General features: G+C 39.1%; 1 pseudogene; it reads left to right on the forward strand.

The window, feature by feature from the left end:
* The window catches only part of LOC140512271 (aldo-keto reductase family 1 member B1-like), a 79,189-nt pseudogene extending 65,846 nt beyond the window's left edge, over positions 1 to 13,343 (forward strand).
* The last annotated feature ends 2,310 nt before the right edge of the window (positions 13,344 to 15,653 follow it).

A 15,653-nucleotide genomic window follows, 5' to 3' on the forward strand; every position in this document is an offset into this window, starting at 1 on the left:
CATTCAGATTTCATCAATTCTTTCTCTGGAGCTCGTAAGTCCAATGGAATTGTCTAAGATCCTTGCATTGCTAAGAATGGCTAAGTCATTCACAGTTAGCTGATTATCATAAAATATTGCTGTTTCTGCGTACAGTGTTCTCCTGGCTCTACTCACTTCACTTTGCATCAGTTCATATAAGCCTTTCCTGGTTTTTCTGAAATCAGCCTGCTTGTCATTTCTTGTAGCTCAATAGTATGTCATTACAATCATTTACTACAACTTGTTCAGTCATTCCCCAATTGATGTACATCCCCACAATTTCCAATTCTTTGCTACCACAAAAAGAGCTGCTATAAAGATTTTTATAAAAATAGGTCCTTCCCCTTCTTTCCCCTTTCCCTCTTTTTAAATCTCTTTGGGATACAAACCTAGTAGTGGTATTGCTGGATCAAAGGGTAGATACTGTTTTATAATCCTCAATTTTTTAAAAAAAAACGTATTGGGTGAGTTGAGTGACCACTCATAGGGTAGAGTCTTACACCTTTTACAAGGAATATGGACCCCTACTCCCTCTCTGGGCTTGCTTGTTCATTCTACCTGCTTTCACCCTGGCAAGTCTAGATTCCCATAAAAGGACCACCATGTAGTTACATCCTAGGAATAACCTTGGTATTGCCAAGGCAATATTCTCAGCACTAAGGGTGACTGTGAATATGCTGGCAGAGTTCTGAATCATAAAGTATAACAGATTCTCCATATAGAAGGCAGAAGAAAAACATTTATTCAGATACTAGAAAGTCAAATCCCAACACCAGAAAGCCAAATCCATCATAGTAACCAACAAGTTAATACACATTAGCACTGCAGGGGACAAAACCATTTCCAAGCCTTTCCCCCCTACCCCTTCTGGGGCCTATCCACAAAAACTCACAAGACTAGCTGTGCCTGCCTGTGTCCTCCCTCCTCCACCCCTGACCACACTCACCAACTTTGTCCCAGTTTTTATCCACCCTTCCTGTTCCACCCGATCAGCAACCTTCTCCCACTACAAGTGACTTAGGCTTCCATGTGATTTAATCAGGACTCATGAACCTATTAAGGGATGGGGAAAAATCTTCCCATTTAAATTACCATTACATTCATATTGCTTCTTTCATATTCATTACATAGGTCGGTGGGGCAACTGGTATCAATAGAACTTTAACAGGGATAAATAAGCATATAAAAATATCTTAGGCAACTGGTGTCAACAGAACTTTACAACAATGTAACAGGGATCAGACAAAATAAGCACATAGAACAACATCTTAGGGTGGGGTTTGAGCACAAGCACCCCATCATTCCCCCTTGAATGAATGGAGTCTAAAACCTTGGGGTAAGGAGAGCAGTTCTCTTCTTCTACAGTTACTTCCTGCTGAAATTGAATATAGAGCCATCCCTGCCCCAAGAGGTCCTATTTGAGAGGTCAATTCTTTAGCTGGCATCTGAAGTTTGGCTGATGCCAAGTCCAGGGTTGACACATCACAGTCATGGACAAGGGGTGACATCCAACTTAAGTGATCAGGCATCTGCAGGTGGAGGGTACTAAGCCTGCAGGAAACAAATCTAACAAATAAGTTTAACAGAGAAAAAGTCAAAAAGAAACAAGGAGACAATTTCCAGAAGCAGGGAAGTAGTCCAGGAACCCACTGTCATTGCCTCATTTGTAGTACAATATATGAGTTAAGGGCACAATTTGGTAATTATCTTTTGAATAAACAACAGTGCTGATATTATCTTTCCCATGTGTTATAATTTCTGCAGCCTTTGAAAGATCACTTGGTTTCCATTTTACTCGTACTTTAGGTCCCAATTTTATTCTATCAGTAGAACCCAGCCCTTCAGTTCCTCTGCTAGTTATTTCAGAAGGAGGCTCAGTTTTCACGAGGGGGTATTATTTCCTAAGGAAAAAATAGTCATTTGAACTATTATATCATTTTTACAAAACTGTATAGGTTCTTCACCTAAATTTTAGAATGTCACAATAATTTCTCCTTGGTAATTAGAATCCATTACTCTAATAAATACATGTATTCCTAGAACTATTATCCTGACTTAGATAATATCCATCCAAAATGATTCTTAGGGATTCTCATACATATTCCAATAGAGATTTTTCTTATTTCTTTTCTATCCAACCAAAAGTCCTCTAAACAATGTAAATTATATCCTGCCCAACCAAGTGTCCCTGGATATGGTGCTGGGACATCTGGCTTCACAATCCAATACTCAATTTTTGGGATCTTATGTGTTTGTTGTTCTCTAATTTGCAGATCTGAGGTCATCCTTCTGGATAGATTGTACTTCCTCCCAATGGCCTGTTATTCAAACTAGGTAAAGCAGTGAACAAATTATCTTTCCAATATTGATAAGAATTGGTAGAACTTAACTGCCTTAATTGTTCTTTCAATAATCCATTTATTCTTTCAATTAACCCAGATGATAGTGGATAATATGGAATATGACATATCCATTCTATGTTATTTTAATACACTATATCTCTTCATTTCATTTCCTTGGAAATGTGACCCACTGTCACTTTGGATCTGCATTGGGGTTCCAAAATATAGACATGATCTCTAGACTTTTACAGGTGTTTTTCTGGGTTACATTCTTATAGAGACAAGCTACTAGTGTACCTGAATAGGTGTCAACATGAGTACATATAAATTTGCATCCTTTATCTTGGGGTGGGTGTCTAATATAACCTATTTGCCAGATTTGGGCTGGTACTTTTCCCCTTGCTATCTCTCCAGTTGCAATGAGGAACAGTTTGTTCCTTTTCCAACTGACATATGTGACATTCCTCTACTACTTGTTTTAATAATGAATGAGATACTAATACCTCAGTCTTGTGACCACTAGTGTGAGGCCTGGACCCCTAAATGACCAGCCATTTGATGGACCCATTTTGCTAGTATCAAATTGTTGTTGTGTTCGTCCTTCATTTTCAAAGAGGATCACGACATCAGAGAAATGATGATATAACTTGCACTTGACTTTATTTTGAGTGAGAGAGGGTTGTGCAAGATCACCGGCCTCACTTTCTCCTTCTGGACCATCTGGATCCAGTGACCAGACATTCATCAAGATGACTGGAGGTGGCCCAGGATGCAAGGGGAAACCTTGGCCTTTTAGGCTAAGGCCTTTTCAAGTACTCACTTAAAGTGAGGTAATGCCCACTCAGTGAATAGGCCTCTTTAAAACATAGTCAGGGAGATGGCCCCTTGAATAGAAAAGAGAAAATAAATAGATAAATCACTCTGGGAGGGGCAGGAGCCCCATCCTTCAGAGCCAGTCTCAAATGTGATCTTCTCTATATATTTTCCCGATCTTCATAGATAGAAATGATCCCAAATGAACTCACATAGTGCTTATTATCTTCCATATATTTTACTTTCTTTTTCTAATTTGTAATTTTTTTTATTTCCTTTAGTACATTGCATTTTAGTAAATGCTCCACATTGTATGGAATTTAAATGCATTATTGCATATTAGTCCTCAAATCAGCATAAGTTGTAGCTCAATAAACATCTGATACATATGAGACTAGATCAAAGAAAATCAGGCTATGAAAAAACTTTTGGAGACAACTTTTAAAGAAAAACAGCTTTTTGAAATGCCCAAGATTGTAAGATTATAGACTTGGAGCTGGAAGAGACCTCAGAGGTCTAAGTAACTACTTCATTTTAGAGATGAGGACACAGGCCAGGGAGGTAAGTTTGTAGGATCATAAATCCAGAGATGGACCTATAGAGGTCCTCTCATTTGTTATGTTTATAGTGAGATTTCTAAAAATTTCTTAAGTTTGAGTTTGTTAAGTTTAAAGTTAACAAACAGAATAAAAAACCTGTTTCCATATACGTTATAGAACAAAATAAGAGGATTGTACAGAAAACAATGGGTCTCTATTATGCAGAGCTTTCTTTTCTTTTTAAATATATAATAAACTGAACTTGTAGCTTTCAAAGCTGTCCTTTATATTTCTTTCTCAATAACTCTCTTCTTTTGTTTATACCTTCCCTTTCTTTCCTTTTTTTGATCTTTATTTCTCCTTTGCTCTTTTTCCTTCCTTCCTTACCTACCTTTCTCTATCTCTTCCTCCTACTCTCCCCCTATAAAAAAAAACACCTGTGTATAATCAGCCAATCAGTGAACTTTATTTAGTATCTACTATGTGCCAGGCACTCAAGATAAATTTTCACATTATCCGTGTCTGAAAATGTAGTACCCGATGATCAGTTGGTGTCAGTTAGGGACAATAAGGTGAGAAACAATCTTTGCTAGTAGATCAGCATGTACATTGTACTCATGTTCTTGCACGATGAGGACCACATGAGCATCTACATGAAAAACAGACAAATTAGTAACCAAAGACATGTCCCATATATCTTCCCATAATTCTTTGCCCCAGACTTGTTTGCCATGAATTTCCCAATTGATTTTTTTCCACATGGGTGTCCATGTAGCTAACCCATTAGCTACCAACCATGAATCAATGAATATATGTCACTATCCTCCTTGTTCTGTTTTGATAGCTTGATGTACTGCCATAAATTCAGCGTATTGACAACTTCCACCTATTCCAGTACTTTTCCAAAGTCCGCCTAGTAAAATGGGTTATAGGAGACCACTTTCCAATGTCTTTTATGGCCCCAAAACTTGCTGTCTCATCAGTAAACCATGCATGTCTCTTGTTTTTCAATTACTCCATCATATCCCTCATTCCATTTTGCCAAAGACTGTCCCAACTGTTGCTTTGGTTCAGGGGGTGTATCATTTCCCTCATTATCTATATTTGCTAAAGATTCGTGTAAAGCAGAAACTTCACCTTTGCCTGTTTTAGATTTATTTTGAATATACCATTTCCATTTAATTATGTTAGCCTCTTGTGCATGTCTGATTCTGTGAGAAGTTTGGGTATTCATTACCCAGGTCATAATTGGGTTCCAGGCATTAATATTACCTTATGGCCCAAAGTCAGTTGTTTAGTCTCTACCAAAGCCCAATATGCAGCTAACAAATGCTATTCAAAAGGGGTATATTGAATTCCAGATGAAGAGCAAAATCTTGAGTACATTTCAGCTTTGTTTCTTTTTTTTGCTATAAATTTCAGTTTGCATATTCATCCTCTATAGTCATTTGTAATTTGTAATATGGTCACTTTGCATAGACCATAAATCTAAGACCAATTGTATAGTGGCCTTTGCTTCTTCAAAAGCTTTGCTCTGCTCAAGTCCCCAGTCAAATTTATATTTTTTCCTAGTAATTTTATATAAGGGTTTCAAAATTTGTCCTAGATGCAGTATGTGATGTCGCCAATATCCAAATCATCCTATTAACTTTTGGGTCTCTTATTGGTGGGGACAGAAAAATCCTGAATCTTTTATCAGACTTGAAGGAGACTTTCTTATAGCCCCTTATTCCATTGTATACCACCAAATTTTACAGTTTGATTTGACCTTTGAATCTTTGCAGGATTAAGTTCCCACCCTTTATCTTTCATACGCTCCACTTCTTTTACATTTTTCCCTCTCTCATAATATCATCTATGTAGTAGGTAAGCTGTACATCAGCTAGCTCTAATTCATCCAAATGTTCAGCCACAATCTTATGACAAATAGTGGGGCTATGCAGATATCCTTGTGGCAAGCATACAATAGCATATTGTGGACCCTGCCAAGTGAAAGCAAATTGGTCCCATTTTTTTGGAATCTATTGGGATAGTAAGGAAAGCATGGGCAAATCAATAACTGCATACCAAGTCCCAACACATTTCTGGATCTTTTCTATTAAAATAACGGTGTCTGGAATAGCAGCATACAAGGGAGGAGTCACCTTATTCAATTGTCTATAATCCACTGTCATCCCTCATGTCCTATCTGACTTTCGTACTAGCCAGACAGAATTATTTCATCATGTGGTTGTAGGGACTAACACTCCTGCCTCAACATATTCCTTTATAGTACTGGTAATTTCACATTGCCCACCTGGCACATGATACTGCTTTAAATTAATTATTTCAGAAGGCTATTTGGTTCATTTTTATTTTACCCACTAAGACTGTATTAATTCCTATCTTCCTCACTACAAATTGATATTTCCCCTCAGGTAAATTTAAAGTCATATCTCTCAATATATCTATCCCAATGATGTGTTCAGGAATGGGTACAATTACCACAGTACATTCTTTCTTAGGTAATTGTTCAATTTTCATTATTAGTTTTACTTGTCTGGCTGATATTTCAGCCCTTCCCAGTTCTGTGGTGGTGATAGGAGTTCCATGTTTAAACTTCTCAGGATTTCCACATATATAAGGGAGGTCTCTGCCCCAGTATCTATTAATGTCCTGGTTACAGTATTTGATCCATTTTTCCAATATATGGTCAAATCGATATGGGGTCTGTAAACCCATCTGTGTATTTCTTTAATCTGAGTTGGAGCTTGGTATAATTTCCTATTCTCCCTGAGGGTATGACAAACTTGGATACAAGGGTGCAGGAGGATCTGTAGGAGCAGTTATTACTTCTCTGTTCTCTCTAGCATCAAGCCCCTTTCCTCAGTACATTTTGAATGGAATATGGAATGGCATACCATCTATGCTTCCAAAATCTACCTCCGCTCTCAATAGCACAGTAAATAATTCTTTTCTTGTCAATCTATTCTGACTTTGAATCTGCTGGCTATTTACTCTTTTCTCTCAAGAAAATTTATCTTTTCACCAGTCCCCTAAGTCATTAAACTGTTAAATCTTGTCCAGCAAGAGGTTCCCTATTTCCCCAATTAGTAGAGTCAGAACGAGTGGCATGTAAGTAGGAGGAGCCATCTTCCCTATTATATTCCTATAGGAAACTGCTAAGGGGGTAGGTATCATAGTACATATCTGTATCTCCAACCATTATGGCAGTCTTCGTTACCTCCTCCTTTAACTTTCTCAGACAATCTCTAAGTAAATACCAGGGTCTATCTCCACTTGGCTACATAGAGTCAGTAGGATATTGCTTACTGCATCCTTCTGCAGCCATAGCTAACAGGTTAGTCATATTGTTACCTCCTTGTATATTGTAATTTCTAAAGACTTGCCGTACAAAAGGAGAGAATAGTGTTCCAAAAACCTTGAGAAAAGAAAATATGCAGAAGAGAGTGATCAACAGTGTCAAACGTTTCAAAGGGGTCAAAAAGAATGAGGACTGACAAAAGTCCATTGGATTGGGCAACTGGTCACTTTGGAAAGAGCAGTTTTAGTGGAATGATGAGGTTAGACATTGAATCATAGGGGTTTCAGAAGATAGTAAGAAGAAAGTGGAGGAACCTATCATAGATGGTTAATATGAAGGAGTATAGTCACAAAATCCAGAAAAGATATAGGATGATAGTTGGCAGAGATGAAAGAGGATGGGAGAAATATGAGTATATTTGTAGGCAGCAGAGAAGCACCCAGTAGACAGGAAGAGATTAAAGATAGAAAGAGTGAGGATGACAGAGAGAGAAATCTGTTGGGAGAAATGAGATGGAATGGAATCAATTGTGTATATAAAAAGGCTTACCTTGGCAAGAAATGGTACCACTTCACAGGCAATAGGAGTGAAGAAGATAATGGTAGAAAGCTTCTGAGTGATACGAGATGAGTAAGAAGGGAAAACAGAGAGTTCACAGCATGTGGCTTCATTTTTTTCCCTATAAAATATAAGGCAAGATTCTCAACTGAGTGGGTGGAGGTTCAAGGAGGAATGAAAAGATTTAGAAAAGGTGTTGGGGAGAGTGGGATAGTAAGCTGATAAGGGAGGTGTATCTATTTATGTCCTGGTGAATAGAGCTGAAAGAAATCACAAAATCATAGTGATTTTGTCCTCTACAAATTTATGCCAACTAATCTTGACCAGGTCAATTCCACAAATAGAAAATCATTCTACTCTTCCCAAATCTATTCACTTATCCTACCCTCCACATCAGCTGTCCAAAAACTCATTTCTCTTCAAGCCTCATACAGTATTCCCTTCTCCTACTTGCTCTGCTCAGGATTCCATCTCATACATTATCAAAAAAAATTTTTTTTAATTAAAAAACAAAAAACAAAACCTGAGGCCATTCCTGGAGAACTCCCTGGGTTCTCTCATCTTTCATCACATCATTTAGATATTTTCCCTGCCATTCCCTTCTTGCTTCACTTTAGCAGTGAAACACTCTTACTCTTTATACCCAACTCTTGGTTTCTCTGGTATCCTCCAAGTCTCAGCTGAGAGCACACCCTTAGCAGGAGGCCTTCTCCAGAGTCCACAGATGCTGCCACCTTTTTTCTGAGATTACTGTCCACCTGCTTTCTATGTTTCTTGTATGTTCCCAACTATTTACATATTATCTCCCCCACTAGAATGAGTTCTTTGTGGGCAGGGACTACTTTTTCTTTTACCTTCATTTAAAACCCCAGAACTTTAGACAGTGCCTGACACAAGGTACTTAATAAATACTTGTTAACTGGCTAATTTACTGCAAATATTGCAAAATGATTTTTATTGAGCCCAGAAAAGTCCTCATTAGATCATAAAGAAATTACAATACAGACAAGTTGACAGGGACAAAATGATGACAGTGAATCCTCAAATTTGCTATATTTTACTAAATAGAATGAATTTATGACTAAATTCTTTATTTTCCCTGGTTTGGGGGATAAGAACTCACTATTTGACCAAAACTGTTGGGAAAACTGGAAAACAATGGGACATAAACTAAACCAATATCTCACATCATATACCAAGGTAAGGTCAAAAAGAATACATGATTTAGACATCAAGAGTGACACCATAAGCAAATTAGAAGATCAAGAAACAGTCTACCTATAAGATCTATGATGAGAGGAAGAATACATAACCAAACAAGAGAGAGCATTACAAAATCTAAAATAGATAATTTTGATTATATTAAATTAAAAGGCTTTTGTACAAACAAAACCAGTACAACCAAGATTAGAGGGAAAGCAGAAAGCTGAAAAAGAAACTTTACAACAAATATCTCTGATAAAAACCCCATTTCTCAAATCTATAGAGAACTGAGTCAAATTTATAAGAATATAAGCCGTTCTCCCACTGATAAATGGTCAAAGAATATGAACAGGCAGTTTTCAGATGAAGAAATCAAAGCTATCTATAGGCACATGAAGAAGTACACTACCTCACTTTTGATTAGATATGTAAATTAAAATAACTCTGAGATACCACTTCACACCTTGATATGACACAAAAAGGAAAATGATAAATGTTGGAGAAGATGTGGGAAAACTGGGACACTGATGCACTGTTAGTGGAGTCATGAACTGATCCAACTATTCTGGAGAGCAATTTGGAATTATACCCAAAAGACTATAAAACTGTGCATTCTCTTTGATCCAGCAATACCACTACTAGGTCTGTATCCCAAAGAGATCATTGAAAAAGAAAAAAGGACCTACATGTGCAAAAATATTTATAGCAGCCCTTTACATGGTGCAAAATATTGGAAATTTGGGGGATGCTCATCAGCTGGGGAACAGGCTGTGGTATATGAACGCAATGGAATACTATTGTGCTATGAGAAACGATGAACAAGAAGACTTCAGAGAACCCTGGAAAGACTTATATGAACTGATGCTGAGTGAAAGGAGAAGAACCAGGAGAACTGTGTACACAGCAACAACCACAGTGTATGAGGAAATTTTTCTGGTAGACTTAGTATTTCATTGAAATGCATGGACTTAAATAATTTCCAATGGACTCTTGAGGCAAAATACTTTCCATATCCAGAGAAAGAACTATGGAATTGGATTGAAACAGACCATTTTCTTTTGTATTATGTTTTGTTTTATGGTTCCTCCCATTCACTTTAATTCTTCTATGCAACATATATTTAATAGGAAAGTACATGTAGAACCTATATAAGATTGTACATAGTCTTAGGGAGGGTTTGAGGAGAGAAGAAGTAATGAGGGGGGGGGGAGGAAAAAAATCTAAGATATATGGAAGTGATTGTCAAACACTGAAAACAAATAAAATAATTTAGTTAAAATAAGAAGAAATGATGAACAGGTAGGTTTCAGAAAATCCTGGAAAGACTTGTATGAACTGATGCAAAGTGAAATGAGCAGAACCAGGAAAACATCATACACAGTATCAGCAACATTATGTGATGATCAACTTTGAATGACTCAGCTCTTCTCAGGAACACAATGATCCAAGACAAATACAAAGGACTTACAAAGGTAAATGCTATAGATACCCAGATAAAGAACTGATAGACTCTGAATATAGATCAAAGCATAATTTTTCACTTACTTTATTCTTTCTCAAGATTTTTTCCCCTTTTGATCTGTTTCTTCTTTCACAACTGCGATTAATATGGAAGTTTTTTTTACATGATAGCACATATATAAACTACATAAAACTACCTACCATTTTCAGAAGAAGGGAGGGAGTAAAGGAGAAAAAAATGGGAACACATAATATTGTAAAACTGAATACTCAAAATTTTCTGATTGGGGAAAAATAAAATGCTATTACATTTTAAAAAATTATTTATTTCCTCAAGTTCTGAATTCTATACTTACATGTTCATCTATATTTTTGAAAATTTTTGATTAAAGAACCTACTTTTAACATTCTCCTTCTGTCCAGGTAATGTTTCTAAAAAGCTAAAAATAACATTTGTTCTCTCTCCCTCTCTCTCTCTCTCTCTCTCTCTCTCTCTCTCTCTCTCTCACACACACACACACACACACACACACACACACACACACACACACACACATACATCCTTTTTTGACTGCCAAGCAACATGAAAAAGTTCTTCCAAAGAATCCATTTTTTAGGGGGAAAACTTCAAAGCAAGATCCTGGAACCAAAATACTACCTTATTTCCCAATTCTATTGTATTTTCATATTAAAGTAACACCTTGCACTTACTTTCACCATATTCCAAAAAAATTCTGTAAAACACATTACAGTCCCCCCCCCCCCCCCCACACACACCATCAACAACAAATTTACATGCCACTGGTAAGAAAATAAAAATAGTATTTTAAGACGTGCCTATTTGGATTTAAAAACAAAAGCCCAAACTTGAGACTCTTAAGGCCCCTTTCAACTGAGAGACAATTAAGTCAGGGTCTTAGAGGTGAGAAGAAGCCATAGGGAATGCAGAAAGTGCTGAGTGAGCACAGGAGGTAAGAAGAAGGAGAAAAGAGAGAAGAGAGAAAAGGAAATCTGTGAAAAGGAAACATTTTAATCCTAAAATCACACTGCTAATCATTTGAACTTCATGAATTCCTGCAAAATCATATTTTAGGGTGGGCTAAGAATAGGTTAATGAAAAAAAAAGCAATAGAAAGCACTACCTGAGGTAATTTTTTCCTCTAAAAGATTTACTTTCCTAGTAGAATTAGCAAGTTGCATTAGCATTGTATCTTGTTGATCATTTTAAAATAAACAGCTTCTCTTACCATTTGACAAAAAGCAGACTAAAACCCTATCTTCCATCCAACCTAATAATACCAACACATCAGGTGCAAGAAGTATTTCATCCTCTTCTTTCTACATGCTTATCACTTCTCAGATATCTTCCTTTGCTTAGATACTTACAAAGCTTCTCAGTCTCAGGAAATATTAGCTGTTTCAAGAAAAACCATATAGTAAGGGAAGTTCACAAATGTTGATATTTTTACATTCTTTAAAACCTGAAAAATGTCTTCAAATACTCAGAACAACTTAAATAATTCCCCTTTACACCTGTAGGCACAAAGTTCACGTCACCCCCACTGTTCCCTGCCTTCCACCCTCCTTCACTATATAAATAATCTCCAAAGTTGGAAGCTGAGATGGAGTCCTCACTATAAGTAAAGATCATAGATTTGAAGAGGAAGGGACCTTGCAGTTCACCTAGTGACTAGACTCTAGTACAATTTTACAGATAAGGAAACTGAAACTCAGAGAGGATCTGCCTAGATTGAAAGGTCATGCAGGTAGAGGGAGATCTGGGATTCGAACCTAGCATATCTCTCTCCAAATCCAGCACTTTCTTGAGAACCAGCAGCTTTTCACTACCAAGAGTTTGTAACATTATCCTCTGGGAGTTAAGACTTGAACTGAGTGAATGGTGTCAAGACGCGGACTAAAATCCTAAGGGAAGTGTTTGGGAAACAGAAAGTTTATTGCCCCAGCAAGGTTGCTGGATGAGCATCCCACACTCAGGGTCACTGAGTGAAGCTCTAGCTGCCTCGAGGGAGCAGGAAGCTAGCTAAGAGAAAAACCCTGCTCTTTCTCTTCTTTGTACTCAAGTGTAAAGAACATATTTAGGGAGTGGGACGAAAAGGAACCCCCCCTCCCCAAATTAAAACTTAGCTAAGGGGGTGAAGTTAGAGAGGAGGCCTGTTGTATCTGATAGATTAGACAGTAGCTGAAAATGGAAGTAGAGGCAAAGGGTGTGGGGGGCGGTACTGGTTGGAGGAGGAGGTGGGATGGAGAAGAAAGGGACAGCACAGGTGGCGCCCTCTATTCTTGGCAACCAAGGGAAGGTGTAGTTCTAGACTAGGGGTGGGGAATCTGCGGCCTCGAGGCCACTTGTGACCCTCTAGGTCCTCAAGTGCGTCCCTTCAAATGCAGTCCTTTGACCAATCAAAGGGTCGCACTTGGGGACTCAGAGAACCACATGTGGCCTCGAGGCCGCAGGTTCCTCATCCCTGTCTAGACTGCTAGTTGAAGCCGTTCCCTTTTCTTCCTCACGCCTAGTTTTCTCCAAGTGGAGCGTGTCTTTCGCCCAAAGGAAATTAATAACCCCTGGAAGGGTAATGGAGAGGTGGGAAAGTATATACCCTTCACCTGTCCTCTTTTGCCGAATCGAGTGGCCACAGTTCACTGCCTCTTTCTTACAGAGACACGCAGAACACCCGTTCGGAGAGTGTCTGTGTGTGCGTGCCCCTGTGGACACGTGGGCGCGTTGCGGGTGCTTTGTGCTGACTTTTGAAGAGTAAAGCTGGGGCTACGTTGAGGTGTGACACGGCGTGTGGCTGTGATTGAGGCCAAGTCCAGGGCTCTTTGGAGGGTGTAGGTGGCCGCTGCTCCCGAAATCTTTCACTTGCCCCAGACTCGAGGTCCGAAGACTTGCAGCCCAGTTTCAAGTCAGTCTTCCTCCCTTTCCCTGAAAGCTGAAGAGCTTGTTTTTAACTCTGGGCTCCCCAGGGTCAGAAACCAGGGTGTCAGTGTGCAGAGCGAGAATATAGGGTCAAGGTCTATGGAAGCTCTTCTGGAAGCCGAGTTGTTGCTGCAGGGACTGAGGTCTCGGGAGGAAATGAGATGTGAAGAGATAAGGGTCTTAAAAGCGAGAGGCGAAAAGGAGTCTCGGAGGCGGAAGACAAACACCTGCTCTCAGCCCACTCTGACCCCAAAGCGGTCGGTCACGCTGCCACCGCCCCTTTGAGCCTGATCTCTAGCCCTGAGACTCAGCGGGACGCTCCCACCCGTGTGGTCCCCAAGGGGGGTAAAGCCTGGCCGGTGCGCTGCGGGAGATGCGACCCGCTGCCCCAACGTGCCACCCGGCCAGAGCACGTCTGAGGGCTCCCTAGAAACCCCAGGTAAAGGGAAATCAGAAGTTGCCCGGAAAGAAGGGAAAGGGGGACAAGATTTGTTTAGGAATAGCTAGAAAAGGAAGAATTCTTTATTTCTTTCTTTCTCGTTTCCAGAGTTGAAACCCTATTAGGAAGTTTCAGCCAAGGAGGAGCTCGGCTACGAGAGCAGGAGATTCTCTCTCTCTCTCTCTCTCTCTCTCTCTCTCTCTCTCTCTCTCTCTCTCTCTCTCTCTCTCTCTCTCTCTCTCTCTCTCCCTCTCCCTCTCCCTCTCCCTCTCCCCCTCCCCCTCCCCCTCTCCCTCTCTCCCTCTCTCCCTCTCTCCCTCTCTCTCTTTCTCTCTCAACCTCTCTGTCTCAACTTTCTTCCCATTGCTGCCAAATTGCGCATGCAGTTTTCAACAACTTGCTTGACACACTAACAAAGACATTTAAATGCCAGGACGCAGATTTCACTTTCAAAGCTTCCCCACAGCGAGTAAACTGACAAAAAATATGGGGTGCACTTATAAATTAAACACCTTATCCTCCGGCAAAATTGCGTTAATCAGGTTTCTAAGGCAATAGCTATCTCTGTCTTTTCCCATTCACCCAAATAATGCCCCAAGAAGAAACCCCTGAGCACAAGAGAAAGAGGGAGGTGTGTGGGGGGAGACAAGGAGAATCATACCCATTGCTAGTAAAATCATCTTAAATCAATAGAGCACCACTTGAACTTGAGTTTCCATTGTTTCACTGAATCATCAATGTTTTTAATTAAACAGAGCTACCCTTCCTGTTAAAACATTACATAAAAGGGTTAGGTTTCTACTTTTGTTGAGGCAGCTGGCGTTTGTTGGCCGTTGTGTTTGAGCAACAGACTGTTCAATAGAAGCGAGAAATAGCTCAACGCGCTCTTAATAGACCTATTTCCACAATGCACCTTGAAAAGGAATACATTGTGTTATTGTGTTGGTTTGCTACAAACCTATTAAAAGAAAAATAGCATCCATCAGGTCGAACAAAACGCGTTTGTATTGCACATACTTATCTTCTTCAAATACATTTCTTGGAACAATGTCCAAAATGCAACTAGATCATCAAGAGCTGAACATAACGTATAACAGATAGGTAATGATCTCCGAGCTAAAAATAATAATAAATGAAAGGGGAAGCAGACGGGAATAGTTACTTTTTGTTTGTTTGTCAGTGAGGGGCTCAAGCAGTTGATTCCTGAACAAAATATTCTGCGGAAACATGAGACTCCTAGGAAACATTAATACTTTTTTTTGGAGCTTTTTTAGGAAAAGTGATTCGTGTCTCGAATTTGGGTTGAATCTGGTACCCTTTTTGGTAGTCCTTTGCTATAGTGAAGTGTTCACTGCAAAAAAAAAAAAAAAAAATTCCAAAACAATTAAACATTATCAGCAGTTCTATTCTTTAGGGAAGTGCCTTAAACAAACAAATCGAAAGCAAGAGTCCGAGCCAAGGCGTTAGGGAGCGACGCTGCCTGAGAGCTGGAATGGAAGCGCTTATTAAATTGACTTGCTTAAAAACGATTTCGTGAACTTATTTTATCCAATTTCACCCGCATTCGAAAGGACAGGCATTAAGCTCCATGCAAAGCAACAAGCGACTTTTCCGCTGTTCCGAGGCCAGTTACCATATTGCAGAGGAAGAGTTGCCACTTGGATCAAAAACCTGGGAGAAAACATAGTTGCAAATTATAAGGCTAATTGAACTCTGAATTCCACTTGGGCAGAAAGAATACCCAAAGCATCATCTGTCAGAGTGCAGCATCTTTCTTTATATGCCAGGCAAAAGATCCAAGACTGAGTTTCTACCCTCGTGGTCTCCCACTTTGCAGTGTTTGCTTTGCAAATTAAAGATTATTAGATTCCCACGCAAAATGATTGAATGCCTACAAGTGCACACGAATGACTGAGGGAAAGAAGTTAAACAAATTATAACAAAACCTGGCAGTAGATGTCTGTGTTCGGAAATAAGTAGTACACTTTAAGAAAAAAAAGATGTCTTACATTATTTCCGACGATTTTTTATTTGTGGG

The sequence above is a fragment of the Notamacropus eugenii genome, chromosome 6 (assembly GCF_028372415.1).
Source record: "Notamacropus eugenii isolate mMacEug1 chromosome 6, mMacEug1.pri_v2, whole genome shotgun sequence".
Taxonomy (NCBI): Eukaryota; Metazoa; Chordata; class Mammalia; order Diprotodontia; family Macropodidae; genus Notamacropus; species Notamacropus eugenii.